Source organism: Phoca vitulina, unplaced genomic scaffold (assembly GCF_004348235.1).
Source record: "Phoca vitulina isolate PV1807 unplaced genomic scaffold, GSC_HSeal_1.0 scaffold3, whole genome shotgun sequence".
Lineage (NCBI taxonomy): Eukaryota > Metazoa > Chordata > Mammalia > Carnivora > Phocidae > Phoca > Phoca vitulina.
In genome coordinates, this window is record NW_022589706.1 from 10,560,792 (window position 1) to 10,579,827 (window position 19,036).

Below are 19,036 nucleotides of genomic sequence, written 5' to 3' on the forward strand. Positions count from 1 at the left end.
ACATTTGCTTTACTATTGCCTCAGCCTAATAACTTTAATGTTGCTGTGACCTGGTGTCAGGACAAATAGCTCTCTCTTCTTACCCTCCACTGATTGCTTAAAATCATGCTGCATTTCGGTTTGCATATTATTTTGAAGATATATATCTCTACTTCTCTTCACAAAATTTTACTTTCATTTCTGTCTCTGAGTTCTTGTGTGTGTATGCCCCATAATGGCTGCCTCAGTCCCAAATTTAAATGAGCTTTCCTTTCCAGGGGCACTTGGGTGGCCCAGTCTGACTCTTGATCTCAGCCCAGGTCTCAATCTCAGGGTCATGATCTTGAGCCCCATGTTGGGCTCCACACTGGGTGTGGAGCTTACTTAAAAAAAAAAAAAAATTAAATGAGCTTTCCTTTCCAGACACTTCTCTCATGTTTACCTAGTCTACGGTTTCTCCAACATGGTGCTATTCACATTTGGGGGCTGTATAATTTGTTGTTGTGGAGGTTATCCTGTGCACTGCAGGATGATTGGCAGCATCCCTGGCCTCTGTCCCCTAGATGCCTGGAGCAATTTTCCTTTCCCCAGTTATAAAACCAAAAATGTCTCCAGACATTGCCAAAAGTCACGTGGAGCTTAAAATAATCTACAATTAATATCCACTAATCAATACAAATTATTTATATAACCTAACTTAACCTATGCATGTTTTTGAGACTGAAAACTAAAACTGCTCCTTTTGGTGAGGTTTTTGCTCCTTGCCTAGGCCTTTAGACCGGTTCACAGGGAATAGAATAAAAGCTGTTGTCTTCAATGGGTCTTGTGGTGGGTGTATTTCTCTTTTAGAAAGATTGATGGGCAGGCTGACATAATTACCAACAACACTAGCATGGTGTTGAAAATGTTTTGCCAACAAAGAAAACTGAGTTGATAAGGCTAAACATAATTTGCAAGAACTGCTTCCTCACAGAAAGCCTTGATATTGATATTATTCTAGTTGTGGGTTCATGATTTCATCTATGTGACCTTCTCATTAATAATCGTATGCCAATTATAAGCACCAACTAACCATCAACAAGAAGAAGGGTGTTAAAGGGAGAGCCAAGGCAGAACTCAATTTTTATTTTGTTGTAATTTTTCAGCAAGGGAAATAACAATTCTAGGATTTAATGGTCCTCTTGGTATTGAAGAGGTTTAGGTCTAGGATTTAATGGTCCTCTTGCTCTTCACCTTGCCCATCCCCCAACCAGCTTTTCAGGAATTATAGGAATTATAGAAGGGAAATCTGGATTGCATTTTAAGAATAGGAAATCCGACTTAATACCCTTAAATTCAAACCAGTGAATACATTTTCCCAACCTTTAATTCCTCAATCAAGAAAGAACAGCATACTGGAAATCTCTAGAAGGCAAGTAACATATTTTTAGTCCCTTCTATGTCCAGATAATCAGAGAAGATGTTTAACCTTCTAATCCTTTTAATACTTACAGTGTTTACCATCTCCCCTCTTCCCCTATTTCCTCAAAAAAATTAAAGAATTTATGAAAAATCTTACCATGAGTCACAAGTAGCACTTTGGTTAAAATCCATGGCTTCGGTTATCAGAACTCATTCTGCTCTTCTGCCTTCAGAGACCACGATAACTCTCCTTAGAAAAGAGATGAGCCTTTATACTCCTTGTGGGCATAGCACCGCACATCTGATGTGGAGGAAGTAGTTGCTCCTCTCTGTTCATCTCTAGGGGGGTGTACTTTATGCACTTTCGTGGAGAGTAATGGTACATAGAGGTTCCTAACTCTAGTAAACTACTACTGGTTTGATTACTGAACCTTAATAAGTCCATTTAAGAGCCTTATTTATGAAAAATGGAATATCATTTCACCACAGTGTATGAAGTATGCAAGGAAACTCATAAGTTCATAAAGAGTAAGAATTTGTACTTTTGATCCCAAAGAATTAACATATATTTCCTGCCTGGTACTTATATAGCAGACTTTGTACTAGGGCTTTGGGATACAAGGTTATGTAAGCATAGTCTCTCTATTCATTTTCTAGAGTTGCTGTAACAAATCACCAAAAATGAGAGGATTTAAACGACAAAAATTTTTCTGTCACAGTGTGTAAGCCAGAAGTCAGTAAGCAAGGATGTCAGCAGCCCTAGGCTCACTCTGAACCTGCAGGAAAGGATCATTCCTTGCTTCCTTCAGCTTCTGGTGCCTCCAGGCATTTCTTGGCTTGTGGCTGCATCTCTCTATTCTCTGCCTCTGTCTTCACATGACCCCTTTCCTATGTCTCTTATAAGAACATGTGTCATTGGATTTAGGGCACACCCAGATATTCCAGGATGATCTCATTTTGAGATCCTTAGCTTAATTACATCTACAAAGACCATTTTTCATACTCACAGGATCTAGGGTTTAGGGTATGGAACATAATTTGGGGGAGCCACCATTCAATACCTTACAGACTCTTACCTGAAGGACCTTGCAGCTTAATATGGGAGACTGAATAGGCAGAAAAGTGAGATATAGATGCTGAGACAGAAGTTGGTTTAGGGGGTAATGAGCACACAAAGGAATAAAACATATACCACCTGGAGAAATTCAAGAAAATCTTCACAAAGAAGGGAACCCTTGAGCTTGGTCTTGAAACACAGGAGGAATGAAAATACAGGAGAATAAACTAATTTGGGCTTCAAGAGGAGAAAAATATACTATATTCCATCACCTGCAGATGTGTTTTGTTTGGTCCACAGGATACTTGCCTATATAATGTTTAAAGATTAATGGAATGAGTTGCCACCATTTAAACCTGGGATATTTCAGGATGTCCTGCTTCTTTTGAAAAAGTGAAGTATCTAGCAATGTTGGGGCTATATTAGTGCATGACAAAAGTCATCTGAAGCTGATTGAAAGTACTACCTTTGGATGGGACCTGTACATTTTAAGTTTTAAAATATCCCTGTAACTGCCTCTTATATACATTGTAATTAGGTCAAGTGTCAAGTGCCATTTGTTGTTATTGGATTTCTTGTATAATGGAGTTAAGAGGAAAGACGAGTTTGGGTGTCAGGTGGCTCAGCTGGAAGAGCATGCCACTCTTGATCTCAGGGTCATGAGTTTGAATCCCACATGGGTTGTAGAGATAAATAAAACTTAAAGAAAAGGTGGAAAGATAAGTTTAATCTTATCTATGTCTCCATTAAAAGTGGGAAAGTCTGTGATAGAGAGGACTTTGTGATTTAAAAAAAAAAAAAAAGTAAGAAAGCATACCTGTGTATGGAAGGGAAGAATTTTCTTTAAATGAAAGTGTCTCTGGGGTAAAAATTGAAATTTTATTATAATTGCTTACTTCATTTATATTTCTTGTGTATTTTTCTTCTGTGAGTATTTGAGCTTTCCTCTCTTGACTTTATATTTTATACCTGGGAAGATGTATTGAGAAGTAAAGAGATCTCTAATATATAATGATCTATAATAGCCTTTACTGCTATCTCATTGCTAAATAGGGAACTCATGTTTGGGAAGAAACTGGACATGCAGGCTTGAAGCCAGGACATGTTCTAAGCATTGACTATTCCTCTTCCTCAAAAGCCTGGCCACCTAACTAGAAGGAACCTGTTGGGTATCACTTGCCTGTGGTCCAAAACTCCAAAATATTCCTGCACAGCGGATTAGCTACTGGCAATACATAACCATCCATTGCTGTAGGCCGAAGAATATTTGGGCTCCCTGCAGGGCTATAGGTTTGGAGGTGTTCCCCATGCATGTTTCAGATAAGAAATGTCCATCTAAATCCAATAATTGGCTAATTATGCAATTTATTATGGTTTTTTTAATAGTAGAAATTGGTATCCCACAGTAAGAACTCCAGTTGAGTTAGGATTTGGGATTAGGATAAAAACAGAATTTTACTAAATAGAAATGGAGAGCTCTTTGTCTGACAAAAATTCAGGGCTTGCCAATTTACAAAGTCCAAAATCATTATTTGGTGACTAATAGTATACAGTAACACAAAAAGGAGATCTGGCACTTCAGTATGAAAAAGGTCTTCTGAAAGAGAAGGCCAAGAATCTTTTGCTCACAATGGATCAAGACAATAAAGTCCCCAAACAAATTTTAAGTCTTAGGGCTCAAGGCTACAACCTAAATAATTAAAAACTAATTCTGGTGAGTTCAGGGAAGATGGTGGCAGAGGCAACAACATAGATTTTGTATTTTCCCAAATGCCCACAAAAAATCAAAAGAAACAACTACATAGTGAAACCCAAACCCAAAGCAACACACACACACACACACACACACACACACACCCACACACACACACAGTCAAATAAGAAAGTATCCCCATGGAACCCAAAATATAAAATGGTGGGGGGAAAAATCACCAAGTGTCGCAAGACTGAAAGTTAAGGTAGGGTATTTGGAAACAGTACCTAAGGAGCCTTGCTCACTCAAAGAATGGGTAATTACAGAAGGCTTTTGTCAGGGCCCTTTGGGGCTAAAAACAGTCTGTCATTTACGAACTCTAGAAACTGACTAGCTAGGGAGCCATTCCAAGACAGGGCCTCACACTGAGGAATACTGCTGTAAATGGAAGCAAAACTGGGCAGGATATGAGGAAAATAGGTGAAAAATAGACATGACCGAGATACAAGGGGAAGAGAGGAACCGAGCCAAGGAATCTCAGAAATTAAGGTGCCATATTTTACATTATATGAAAATAACAGAAAAGGAAAAATCTAGCTGAACCATATCTTCTTTGTTTTAAATTTTTAAAAGTTTTTTAAAGTTTTTATTTTAATCACTTGAGGCTCAACATGACAAGTACACTCCTTAATCCCCATCACACATTTCACCCATCCCCCCACTCACTTCCCCTTTGGTAACCATCAGTTTATTCCCTATAATTAAGAGTCTGTTTCTTGGTTTGTCTCTCTCTCTTTTTCCCTTTGCTCATTTGTTTTGTTTCTTAAATTCCACCTATAAGTGAAATCATATGGTATTTGTATTGCTCTGACTTTTTTCACTTAGCATTCTACTCTCTAGCTCCATGTTGTTGCAAACGGCAAGATCTCACTCTCTTTTATGGCTGAACAATATTCCATTGTATATATATATATATATATATATATATATATATATATGTATACCACTTTTTTATCTATTCATCAATCAGTGAATACTTGAGCTCCTTCCATATCTTGGCTATTGTAAATAATGCTGCAATAAACATAGGGATGCATGTATCCCTTTGAATTAGTGGGTTTTTTTTAATTCTTTGGGTAAATACCTAGTAATACAACTGCTAGATCATCCAGCAGTCCTATTTTTAACTTTCTGAAGCACCTCCACACTGTTTTTAACAGTGCCTGCGCCAGTTTGCATTTCCACCAACAATGCACAAGTGTTCCTTTTTCTCCATATTCGTGTCAACACCTGTTGTTTCTGGTGTTATTTTAGCCATTCTGACAGGGTTGAGGTGATTTCTTATTGTAGTATTGATTTGCATTTCACTGATGATGAGTGATGTTGAGCTTTTCATTTGTTGACCATCTGGATGTGTTCTTTAGAGAAATGTCTCTTCATGTCTTCTCCCCATTTTTAATTGGAATACTTGGCTTTTGGGTGTTGATTTGTATAAATTCTTTATATATTTTAGATACTACCCTTTTATCAGGTATGTTATTTGCAAATATCTTCTCCCATTCAGTAGGTTGTCTTTTTTTTTTTTTAAGATTTTATTTATTTATTTGACAGAGAGAGACACAGCGAGAGAGGGAACACAAGCAGGGGGAGTGGGAGAGGGAGAAGCAGGCTTCCCGCTGAGCAGGGAGCCCGATGCGGGGCTCGATCCCAGGACCCTGGGATCATGACCTGAGCCGAAGGCAGATGCTTAACGACTGAGCCACCCAGGCGCCCCCCAGTAGGTTGTCTTTCAGTTTTGTTGCTTAGTACCTTCGCTGTGCAAAAGCTTTTTATTTTGTTGTAGTCCCAATAGTTTATTTTTGCTTTTATTTCCCTGACTCAGGAGACATATCTAGAAAAATGGTATTATGGCCAATGTCAGAGAAATTATCACCTGTGTTCTCTTCTAGGATTTTTATGGTTTCAGGTCTCAAGTTTAGGTCTTTAATCCATTTTGAGTTTATTTTTATCTACGGTGTAGGAAAGTGGTCCATTTTCATTCTTTTGCATGTAGCTGTCCAGTTTTCCCAACACCATTTGTTGAAGACACTATCTTTTCCCCATTGGATATTCTTTCCTCTTTTGTCAAAAGATTAATTGACCATATAATTGTGAGTTTATTTCTGGGTTTTCTATTCTGTTCCATTGACCTGTGTGTCTATTTTATGCCAGTACCATACCATTTTGATTACTATAGCTTTGTAATATAACCTGGAAGTCTGGAATTGTGATACCTCCAGTTTTGTTTTTCTTTTTAAAGATTGCTCTGATAATTTGATGTTCTTTGTGGTTCCATACAAATTTTAGGATTGTTTGTTCTAGTTCTGTGAAAAATGCTGTTGATATTTTAATAAGGATTGCATTAAATGTGTATATTCCTGTGGGTAGTAGCGACATTTTAACAATATTTGTTCTTCCAATAGATGAGTATGGAACAATTTTCAATTTCTTGATGTCATCTTCAATTTCTTTCATCAGTGTTTTATAGTTTTCATAGTACAGGCCTTTCACCTGTTTGGTTAAGTTTATTCCTAGATATCTTATTATTTTTGGTGCAATTTCAATGGAACTGTTCTCTTAATTTCTCTTCCTGATGCTTCATTATTGGTGTATAGAAATGCAACAGATTTCTGTAAATTGAAATTATATACTGTGAATTTACTGAATCCATTTATAAGTTCTAGCAGCTTTTTGGTAGACCCCTTCAGGTTTTCTATATACAGTATCATGTCACCTGCAAATAGTGAAAGTTTTACTTCTTCCTTACTGATTTGGATGCCTTTTCTTTTTCTTTATTGTCTGAATGCTGTGGCTAGGACTTCCAATACTATGTTGAATAAAGTGGTGATGGTAGACACCCTTGTCTTGTTCCTGACCTTAGAGAAAAGGCTCTTGGTTTTTCCCCCATTAAGGATGATGTTATCTGTGGGTTTTTAATATATGGCCTTTATTATATTGAGGTATGTTCCCTCTAAACCTACTTTGTTGGGGTTTTTTAATGAATGGATGTTGTATTTGTCAAATGCTTTTTCTGTGTCTCCTGAAATGATCATATGGTTCTTATCTTTTCCCTTATTGATATGATGCATCATGTTGCTTAATTTGTGAATATTGAACCACCCTTGTAACCCAGGAATAAATCCCACTTGATCTTTGTGAATGATTTTTTTAATGTATTGTTGGATTTGGTTTGTTCTTATTTTGTTCAGGACTTTTGCATTTATGTTCCTCACAGATATTGGCTTGTGGTTCTCTTTTTTTGTTGTGTCTTTATCTGCTTTTGGTATCCAGGTAATGCTGGCCTCATAGAATTTGGAAGTTTTCCTTCTTCTACCATTTGGAATAGTTTGAGAAGAATAGGTATTGACTCTTCTTTAAATGGTAGAATTCGCCTGTGAAGCCATCTGGTCCCAGACTATTGTTTGTTGGGAGTTTTTTGATTACTTATTCAATTTCCTTGCTGGCAATAAGTCTATTTAAATTTTCTTTTACTCCTGTTTCAGTTTTATTGGGTTATATGTTTCTAGGAATCTATCCATTTCTTCTAGATTGTCCAATTTGTTGGCATATGGTTTTTCATAATATTCTGTTATAATTGTATTTCTGTGGTGTTTGTTGTTATTTCTTGTCTCTTATTTGTGATTTTATTTATTTGGGTCCTTTCAGTTTTTTTCTTGATAAGTCTGGCTTATCAATTATATTGATTTTTTCAAAGAATCAGCTCCTGGTTCCATTGATCTATTCCACTGTTTTTTTAGTTTCTAGATCATTGATTTCTACCCCAATCTTTATTATTTCCTTCCTTCTGCTGGTTTTAGGTTTTGTTTGTTCTTCTTTTTGCAGCTCCTTCAGGTGTAAGATTAGGTTGTTTATTGGAGATCTTTCTTGTTTCTTGAGGTTGGCCTATATTGCTATAAACTTTCCTCTTAGAACCACTTTTGCTGCATCCCAAAGGTTTTGAATCATTGTGCTTTCATTTTCATTTGTTTATATGTATTTTTTATTTCTTTTTTTTATTTCTTGGTTAACCCATTCATTGTGTAGCAGCAGCATGTTATTTAACCTCCATGCTTTTGTGGTCTTTCCAGAATTTTTAATGAGGTCAATTTATAGTTTCATAGGGTTGTGGTCATATGAGATGCATGGTATAACTTTGATCTTTTTGAAATTGTTGAGGCTTGTTTTGTGGCCTAATATGTGATCTATTCTGGAAAATGTTCCATGTGCACTTGAAAAGAATATGTATTCTGGTGTTTTAGGATGGAATGTTCTGAACATATCTGTTAAATCCATCTAGTCCAGTGTGTCATTTTCCTTGTTGATTGTCTTTTTTGGACAATTTGTTCATCCATGTAAGTGAGGTGTTAAAGTCTCCTGTTATTATTTTATTATTATTGATTGGTTCCTTTATGTTTGCTATTAACTATTTTATGGATTTGGGTGCTCCCATGTTGGATGCATGAATATATACAATTGTTATATCTTCTTGTTGGATTGTCCCCTTTATTATTATACAGTGTCCTTCTTCATCTCTTGTTACAGTCTTTGTTTTAAAGTCTATTTTGACTGATACATCTATCACTACTCTGGCTTTCTTTTGACATCCATTTGCTTGATGAATATTTCTCCATTCCTATTACTTTCTATTTGTAGGTGTCTTTAGGTCTAAAATGAGTCTCTTGTGGGCAGCATATAGATGGGTCTTTTTTTTTTTTTTAATTAACATAATGTATTATTTGTTTCAGGGGTACAGGTCTGTGATTCGTCAGTTTTACACAATTCACAGTGCTCACCATAGCACATATCCTCCCCAATGTCCATCACCCTGCCACCCCATCCCTTCCACCCCCTTCCACTCCAGCAACCCTCAGATAGGTCTTGTTTTTTATCCATTTTGTCGCCATATGTCTTTTGATTGGGGCACTTAGTACATTTACATTCAAAGTAATTATTGATAGATATGTATTTATTACGATTTCATTACTGGTTTTGTGGTTGTTTCTGAAGATTTTCTCTGATCTTTTCTTGTCTTTTTCTCTGTCACGATTGACTGGTTTTCTTTAGTAATATGTTTGGATTTCTTCCTCCTTATTCTTTGCATATTTATTAGTGGTTTTTGATTTGTGGTTACCATTAGGATGGTGCATAACATCTTCTGCATATAGCAGTCTGGTTTAGTAGCCATGAGCTCCTTTATTTATTTATTGTTTTTTTTAAATTTATTTTAATTTTTTCTGGGAAACTCTATCTCTCCTTCTATTCTGAATGATAGCCTTACTGGATAGGGTATTCTTGGCTGCAGATTTTTCCCATTTAGCATTTGAATATGTCATCCCCATTTGAATATATCATGGCACTCCTCTGACTTCGCAATTTGCTGCTGAAAAATCTGCCGATAATCTTATGGGGTTTCCTTTGTATGTAACTGTCTTCTTTTGTCTTGCTGCTTCTAATATTTTTTTTTAACCACTTTTTTCTGTGATATTTTGTCATTTTTATTACAATTTGTCTTGGTGTAGATCTTTTGTTGATTTTGTTGGGAGTTCTCTGTGCCTCCTGGATCTGGATATCTGTTTCCTTCCCCAGATTAGGGGATTTCATCAAATAAATTTTCTGCCCCTTTTTCTCTCTCTTCTTCTTCCAGGACTCCTAGGATATGAATGTTATTGTTTGAAGGAGTCACTGAATTCCCTAAGTCTATTCTTGTTTTACATAATTCTTTTTTCTCTCTTTTGTTCAGCTCAATTACTTTCCATTACTCTATCTTCTAGGTCATTAATTCATTACTCTGCTTCTTCCAGCCTGCTGTTCATTCCATCAAGCATGTTTCTCATTTTGTTTACTAAGCCCTTTATCTCTTCTATGTTATTCCTTATCTCTGTGTTAATGGTCTTACGGATATCCTCCACTCTTCTCTCAAGTCCAGTGAGTATCCTTATGATCATTGATTTAAATGCTCCATCAAATATGTGACTTATATCTGTTTCACTTAGACCTCTGGCCGTGGCCTTGTCGTGTCCTTTCATTTCGGACAAATTCCTCTGTCTTCTCATTTTATCTAAGTCTCTGTGCCTCTTTCTCTGTGTTAGGAAAGTCAGCTATTTCTCCTGTTCTTGAGGGTAATAGTTTTATGAAGAAGAAGTTCTGTAGTGCCCTGCAAAGTAGTGTCTCCTGGTCTCCAGGGCCTGGTGTTTCCCAGAGTGTCTCCAATGTGTGCTGTGTGTGCTCTGCTATTGTTACCTGGCTGCATTATCCTAGAGGTCAGTTGTCTGCAGAGGCTCCCTTTGCCAGTTGTGGGCAGTGTTTGGTCCCTGGTCTGAATTTGGTGCATTTTACCTATGTGTGCTCTGTTCTGCTTATGAAATAAGTGTTGTTACCCCACCCCTTGCCCCGGACCAAGATTCACAAAATTCCCTGCCTTTTCTCCAAGAGCAGCTCCAGTGCCTCTGAGATCTCCTAGAGTCAAGACTGCTGACTTTTAAAACTCCAGGCTTTAAGCCCTACTGGTTGCAAGATCTCACAAATTTTGGGCCCTCTTGCTTTCCAAGCCAGTTGCTCTGGGAATCATCTTCCCCATGCATTCTTTGTGTTAGTCTGTCTCTTACCTTTATCCATGACTATGGCTCCTTCCCCACCTCAGTGGCCTGATCCATTTCTCTCCCAAGCCACATATCCACACTCCTACTCACTTTGATGTGGCCTCTTACCTACCTTTAGTTGTGAAGTTTGTTCTGCCAGTCTTTAGGTCGATTTCTGGTGTATTTAGGATGATATGATGATTATCTACTTGCATTTGTGGGATGAGACAAGCCTAGGGTCCTTGTATTCCACTGCCATCTTCCTTCCTACTCTGAATCACAGCTCTTCTGAAAGTTTAGAAAAAGCTAAATTCACATAAAGATGAACAACAGAAATTTATCAAGTCAGATCTAGTACAAAGTTATTACAAGATGGAAAAAGAATAAGGAGCAAAATGGTAACTAGATATAATAAAGGCATACCAGATAGAAGTCCAAATAATACCAGACAATAGTCAAAAAAATAGAAGTCCAAATAAAATAATATGTGATGTCAAAAAGGCTATAAGTCATTAAAAATGATACAATATATGAAATTCAACAAAACCAATTTTTAAAAACCAAGAAATGAGTTGAAAGTAATAAAAAAAGAATTAGAACTTAAAGAAAAATGTTATTTCACAAATATATACAAAACTAAAAGGAAATTAAGAGTCAGTAAACACAGTAAATAATGCCTCAAGAAAAATAGAAGGTTAAAAATTTTTAAAAAGTAAAGAAAGCAATTAAAGGGATTCAAGAGAAAGCAAATATTGAAGACAGGCAAAAAAGATACAGTTTACAAACAATGAAAGTCCCAGAAAAATGAAAAACAAAACAAGAGAACAGAAAAAGAATATTAAAAGCTATAATTGAAGAAAACTTTCCTCAAATAAAAGATATAGATAAAACTATATATAAAAAGCATATACTATGTACCAACTCAGAAAAATTAATACCAGTAAATAGTATAGTAAAATTTGAGGATGTTAAAGAAAAAAAAAATCTTTGAGCAATGAGACAATAATAGCAAATGATATATAAGAGACATAAAATTAGATCATCATCAGACTTATTATATATATGTTTATATATTATATATTTTTATATATATTATATACATGTAGTTGAGAATAAACAAGAATTACAAAAGAAAGACTAAAGTGTTTAATGGCTTTATGATCTGATAATGTGGATATAGACAAATAATGAAAAGCAGGATTGAGGATAACATATGGACAAAAATTTAAGAGTTTTCAGTAATCATCAATTATAACTTTATCTACCTACCTACCTAACAATGAAAAACACAGTAGCGGTAAGCATCTCTGCACCCACATTTTAGTCTTTGAATACTATTTCTTACTAAAAGAATTTAACCCTTCTTCAAAAAATCTGGCTGAATCCAAGTTTAAAGGAAAAAAAATGCACAATGAAGCTGGAATATCTTCATACACCAGATAGCAAAATGTGATATCAATAGACTCAGAAAAAAACTTGAAGAGGCCACCACTGATGACAGATGGGAAAAATTGAGCTTCAATAATGATAAGAATTGTAATAGATTGAAATATATCAAACATACTTAAATCCATGAGTTTATAATGATTAAAAAACTAATTCATCTTTTATTTTTTTGAAGATGACAGGGAACAAATTTATTATTTTGCAAATTGAATAAATGATACAAACAAATCAAGCAGTTATCTTATATGAACTGTATAACTGATTAAACAAATAGCAGAAAAATAAAAGGATTTTTAAAATAAAATCATGGCTGTTAAGATGAAAATTAAGTTTCAGAATTAGAATACCAACAATTTCATAATCCCTAATAAATTAATGAATTTAGACATTGAATATCACTGGCTGCTAAAAACACACAAGAACAAAATCAAACCAAAGCATTATGTTGGAAGGACAGAGCTGTCTATATTTTACCAAAGGGATCAAACTTCAGTATGATGAAGTGTTCAGATAGAGCAGACAATTTGAAGCAAATACAGAGATCAGAGGAATATATTGAACCACACTATAAATATGCAATCAATAAAATCCAGACTGTGAGAAACTCTGTAAATAAAATGCCTTGAGTATCTAAGGGATAAACTGTAAGGAAAAGAAATGGAGTTGGGGGAACATATAGCTTTAAAGAGAAAAAAACAGTATTAAGTTAAAAAAAAGTGCTACTTAAGGTGAAAGAATGGTCTGGAATGTCTTGAAGTTACAGGACATCTGTACAGTTATTAATTATAGTTTGACTTCTTTCCAAGGAACTCAGTAAACATTGTAACTTTCTTAAATTAGGAGGTAATTTTCTACCTGTAAAAGTTGTTGCTGATGGGGCGCCTGGGTGGCTCAGATGGTTAAGCGTCTGCCTTCGGCTCAGGTCATGATCCCAGGGTCCTGGGATCGAGTCCTGCATCGGGCTCCCTGCTAGGAAGGGAGCCTGTTTCTCCCTCTGCCTCTGCCTCTCTCTCATGAATAAATAAATAAAACATTTAAAAAAAAAAGTTGTTGCTGAAACATAACAGTGAAAAGTTTTAGGGAAATAAATGACCATATGATGTTTTTAAAAAATATATTATTTGAGAGAGAGAGAGAGAGTGCATGCGAGTTGGAGGAGGGGCAGAGGGAGAGGAAGAGAATCTTAAGCAGACTCCCTGCTGAGCACAGAGCCCGTTGCAGGGCTCCACCTCATAACCCATGAGATCATGACCTGAGCTGAATTCACGAGTAGGACTCTCAACTGACTGAGCCACCCAGGCGCCCTCGTATGCTGCTTTTAACTTCATTTGGTCCTCTTTCCCACCTCTGTAGTTGCAAATATTCTATTTTCTTTGATAGCTTGTCATTCCTCAGATCTGGGCCTGACACATCAACTCCTGAGACACTCTGTTCTGATCATCCTTTTGCACTTAAATATTTACTAGCTGAACAAATTTATATTCCTCAGGAAAAGAAATTGTGTTGTTCACTCTTAATCATACTATATAGAGCTGCCGATGTGAGAAGTGGTTGAAAGTCAGGGCTCATAACTGAATCAGCAGTGATTTGAAGGATCTATGTCAACCACCATTTGTTTTATCCATGGCATCTGAATATCCATGAATGTGTCTCAAAGGCTTCTCATGATTCCTTGTTTTTAGCAGCTCTTGAAATATTTCTCTTTGGTGTCCTCCTTCCCCTCCCCGCACATACATAGAATCTGAAAAGGCAAGTACTCTGTATGCTGTGTAGCTTATTATTTAAAGTCATATCATCTCTAGATATCCTCTAATTCTGTGATAATTTGTTTAGTCATGTTTTTCCTATATGGTAGCATATGAGCATACAAAGGATTTTTCATTATTTGTTTATATGCTCGATGCCTGGTCTCCCCACACTTAGACATTATGGTTCATGAAGACACTAACTATATTTTCCTCTTCATTAAACCTAGTGCCTAGCATCCTACTAAAGACATAGAAGGTACTTAATATCTATTAAGTAAATGCCCAAGTGACTAAACAAATATAGCTTGCTAATATCCGCCTATAAGTGCATCATCTGAAGTAAATACATGATTCTAAATGGAATCTAACTACTACAGAGTACGTCATCATCTACAGTCTCTTGATCTGGATATTCCATGGTGTTAATGTAGCCTGTGAATTATGGAACTGTTTTCCCCCTCCTTTCTAAATAGTATGTCACACAGTCAGCTCATACTTAATCTGTTGCCAATTTAGTCTCATGTCATATAACTTGTACTTATCTCTTTCTTCCCCAACCAAATTTTACTACTGGCATTTTTAAAATAGTGCAATTTGCTTATAAGAGGAAATTTAACAGGGATAAATACATTTTCCAGTCCAAGAATCTAACTGTTGAGATCTTTCTGAATCTCCCAAAACATAAACTATCTTCCTCAGATTTATAGCAGCAATAAATCTGTCTTCATACAAGGCATCAATGAAGATGTGGCAGGATGAAGCCCCCTACAGAACACTGGAGACCCAAGTGTCCTTTTTTTCAGATTGATGTAGATCTAAAAATCAATGACATTTTGTATTCTTCCTCAGTATTGTTACTAATCCTACATTCTTTCTGTTTCCAACATAGCTTGGTAAAAATCTGATAAAAGTTGAATACTAGGCTGACCTCAGAGTGAGACCATTGTGAAAGAAAAAGAGCAAGTAGAGATGAGAGAATCATTGACTGAATAACCCATTAATATTATCAAAATGATAAGGATCATTTATATTGTTTATTTTTCAAAAAGGTATTTTGACTTCCTGTGATCCTCTTTTATTTATGAGTCCTCACAAACCATCTTGTTAGCATTTTTTTTTCTAGAAATTTGTAGAAATCAGTTCTTTTTCTGGTTCACAATTTCTGAAATGTATACTTTTTTTTCAGAAATTTGAGAAAATATTTGCAAACACCAACACTAACAATTTTATAAAATACGGCTTCATGGATTTCAGTACCCTATACAGTAAAAGGATAAATGTAGTTTATAACAAGCAAGTATTAGATGCTGAATTTGTCAAAGTATTGGAAAATTAGTCAGGATCTAATGATATCACATGTAACAGCTGATTTGTTTGAAAATGTTTTTGGACGTCTACCTATTGCTGGATATGATAGCACCTACAATTTCATTTTTACTCTTATTTTACATGCCTCAAGTTCAAAAAAAAAAGTTCTTGTATTAGCAAAATAGTCAATCTGTGGAAGATTGATGGGTGGAACAGACAGTTCCAAAAATGAAAATGCTTATATTGTCTCTGTAACACTTACAGAAAAAGTGGTTACAAATATCAGAAACGTTTTTCATCAAATCTGATAGCTCAGACTTTGGACTTTTTCATTTCTAACCATACAACAGTCACTTTGTAGATAGGTAAACCTTGAACATTTTTTAAAATCTTTCAGGGACTTCCCCCTCATTAGTGATAATGAGATAACACTTTATGTTGTGTAGTTTGGGAATGTTAAAAGAAGGTGGTAGGGGCGCCTGGGTGGCTCAGTCAGTTAAGCGGCTGCCTTCGGCTCAGGTCATGATCCCGGGGTCCTGGGATCGAGCCCCGCGTCGGGCTCCCTGCTCGGTGGAGAGTCTGCTTCTCCCTCTCTCTCTGCCTACTTGTGATCTCTATCTCTCTGTCAAATAAAAAAAAAAAAAAGAAGGTGGTAGATTTAAAGCACCTGTGATAATACTTGACATACAAAGAGAGCTCAGTGTTCGCTTTTCATGGTGGCTCTGATAATGAATAAGTGTTCAACTGTTCTTTATTTTGCATCTAACAATTCATCTGTTAATTGTAAATGAGCTATAATAGAATATAAAATCACAACGGGTATTTTTCTGTGTCTGTAACTGTAATCCTGCTGGAACAATTTTGGATCATCCAGCCTAATTCAACCCAGATTTGACAGAGGCAAAGAAAAATTAGATTAGGTGGGGCCTTATAAATTTCGTAACAGTAGGGGGGCTGTTTTTAGAGTATGATTTCCTTCAGCCAAAAAAGCCCAGTTCTGAGGGAACAATGGGATATGTGCTAAGACTTGGCCCTAAAGACACCAAGCTTCATTAATTCAGCGCCTTGACCAAAAACGTGTTAAAATAGGTTTTGTTACTTTTCCACAGAACTCAGAACAGTCTGTATCCATGCTTATGGGAAATGAAAAAGAGACCCAGATTCAAATGAGAAAACTAAAACGAAATATGGGAAGCGAAAGACCTGAACCAATTGTGGTTTATCTACATTTTATAATAAAGAGATTTAAAATCACTGAGATTTTTCTATCAGGACTTCATTGAAGTAGCTGAAAGAAACATTGTCATTAAAAATAAAACATATGGTGGCCACATTCAAAGGGAGAAAAACTACAGTTTCACCATTCCTTAAGAAAATGTGTCATTAGGCTTGATTTTGCCTCTTAATTCTGGATTATGGAGTAAAGAAGAAAAACCAGAGTATAATTTCTTTTATGAGTTATTTTGTTTTGAAATCATCTTTCCATTTTTAGGAAAAAAAATCAAGAAAAATGCCACATTATAAAATTGGAAGTCCTTTGAGAATTTTCTGAGAAACTTCTATAATTCTATACAATCCTATTCCAAAGAATACTTACAAACTGTTTTCCCTTAGATGACAGCTTAGCCTGGCTATGATCAGAGTAAGTGGCTTTGATTCCCAGCTATATGACCTCCTAACTGTGTGATTGTGGATAAATTACTTAATCTCTCCAAGGCTTAACGTTATCTGCAGAAAGGTGAAAACAATTGTAATAGTGAAGGATAAAAAGATAAGGAATGTAAAGTACTTAGCACGGGTCTGATATATGTCCTCTCAATAATAAAAATATTAAACTTATATGTTATATATACATTATCAAGTATAGTATTGTTATTATTTGGAACCAGACTGCCTAGTTCTAAATCCTGACTTTGCAACTTACTAGCCAAAGAATCTTAAACAAGTGACAATCATTTTGTGACTTGGTTTCTCGGCTACTAAAAAGGTAATAATAACAGGCCCTCCCTCTTAGAGTTGTTATAAGGATTAAATATGTTAGGGTATGAAAAACGTTCATGTATAAAGCCCTGGCATTTAATAAGTACCACGTAGGAGTTAGCAAGTACTATTGATATTGTTTTCATTAGGAATATTACTCTTTGAGATTTTCATCTTTTCCTACCAAATCAGAGTGATGGTACAGAGTGGGAGAAAAGTTGAAGAGGTATTACTATACACCTAAAAATAAATGAATATTTTTTGATTTTCTCTTCTAGAAAGAGTTCACCTTTTCTTGCATCCAGGGCTCTGCCATGATTTCCCTGCCATCTAAAGACTATATTTTCACCTCCTCTCCTTCCTTAGCTCTCTGAACTTGTCCTTCAGCCTCCATGTCACATTTTACTCTAGAAAGCCTTCCCTCCACCTTCTCCCAGCATGCACCCCGCTGTGGTCCTGGAGTGCAAGCGCTGTATTGTACTCCCCATATCACAACATTGCACCGCTGTCCATGGCCTGATTAATTACCTTTGTTTCTTACAAAATGATAACCACTTTGCAGGAGAGGTCCCTATTTATTTTACTTCTCATTATAGATCCTCTCTGGCATAATACATGGCCATAAGATATTGCCTTGGGTATTCATTAAATTAACAGAGGAATCTGAACAGGCCAGTGTGTAACATTTGCATGGCTTGGGACAAAAATACAAATTAATGACTATCTCAATATCACTTTATTTTTTTTATTACTATCTGCACTTTATTTTTTTGTATAGTTTTTTTATTAACATATAATGTATTATTTGTTTCAGGGGTACAGGTCTGTGATTCATCAGACTTACACAATACACAGCACTTACCACAACACATATGCTCCCCAGTGTCCATCACCCAGCCACCCCATTCCTCCTACTCCCCTCCCCTCCAGCAACCCTCAGTTTGTTTCCTGAGATTAAGAGTCTCTTATGGTTTGTTTCCCTCTCTGGTTTTGTCTTGTTTCATTTTTTCATCTCTTCCCCTATGATCCTCTGCCTTGTTTCTTAAATGCCACATACCAGTGAGATCATATGATAATTGCTGTTCTCTGATTGACTCAATATCACTTTAAAAGCAATAACAGAAATATCTACTTTCTTACTTTGATATGCTTAAGGTTATTGTTTTTATAGAACTAAAATTTAGGAAAATATGAAAAATTAATATCTTACCACAAGTGTGTAAATATTTTATTGATGTTCTGGAGGTATCTGGAAGAAAAGCCAAAAGCAGTGGAAATATATACAAAATCCTATATTTTTATTGCAGTAAAATCAGTGTGTTGCTTATAAACAACTTCATATAATGTGTGTACAATTATAGATATCTAAAAAATGAAAGTAAAATGGAACTGTATCTAAGATGTTGACAATCCGAATGTATATTCACTAAAAGTAAAACTTAGCTATAAAAACAGAAAATTTAATTTTATGCTTTTCAAAAACAACTTTTCTGAAATTCTAAAAAAAAACAAAATTAAAAGGCTAAATACAGAAATTAATAGCAAATTTTAAACTAAACAAAGCTGAAATTCTGATTTTAATTTTAAATTAGTTACTATATTAGTTACTATATATTTTATATTATGATTATAAATATGTAACACTTATGTATTATGTATGTATATCTACGTATCCATGAAATACATATTGGACCTTTGGGATATACAAACGATCGACATTTTGATATGCAAGAATATATTCTATCCATGCTATCTCAGATCAGAATTTGACCAGTTAACTTGTCTCTGCTCTTATTTAAGCACTGCA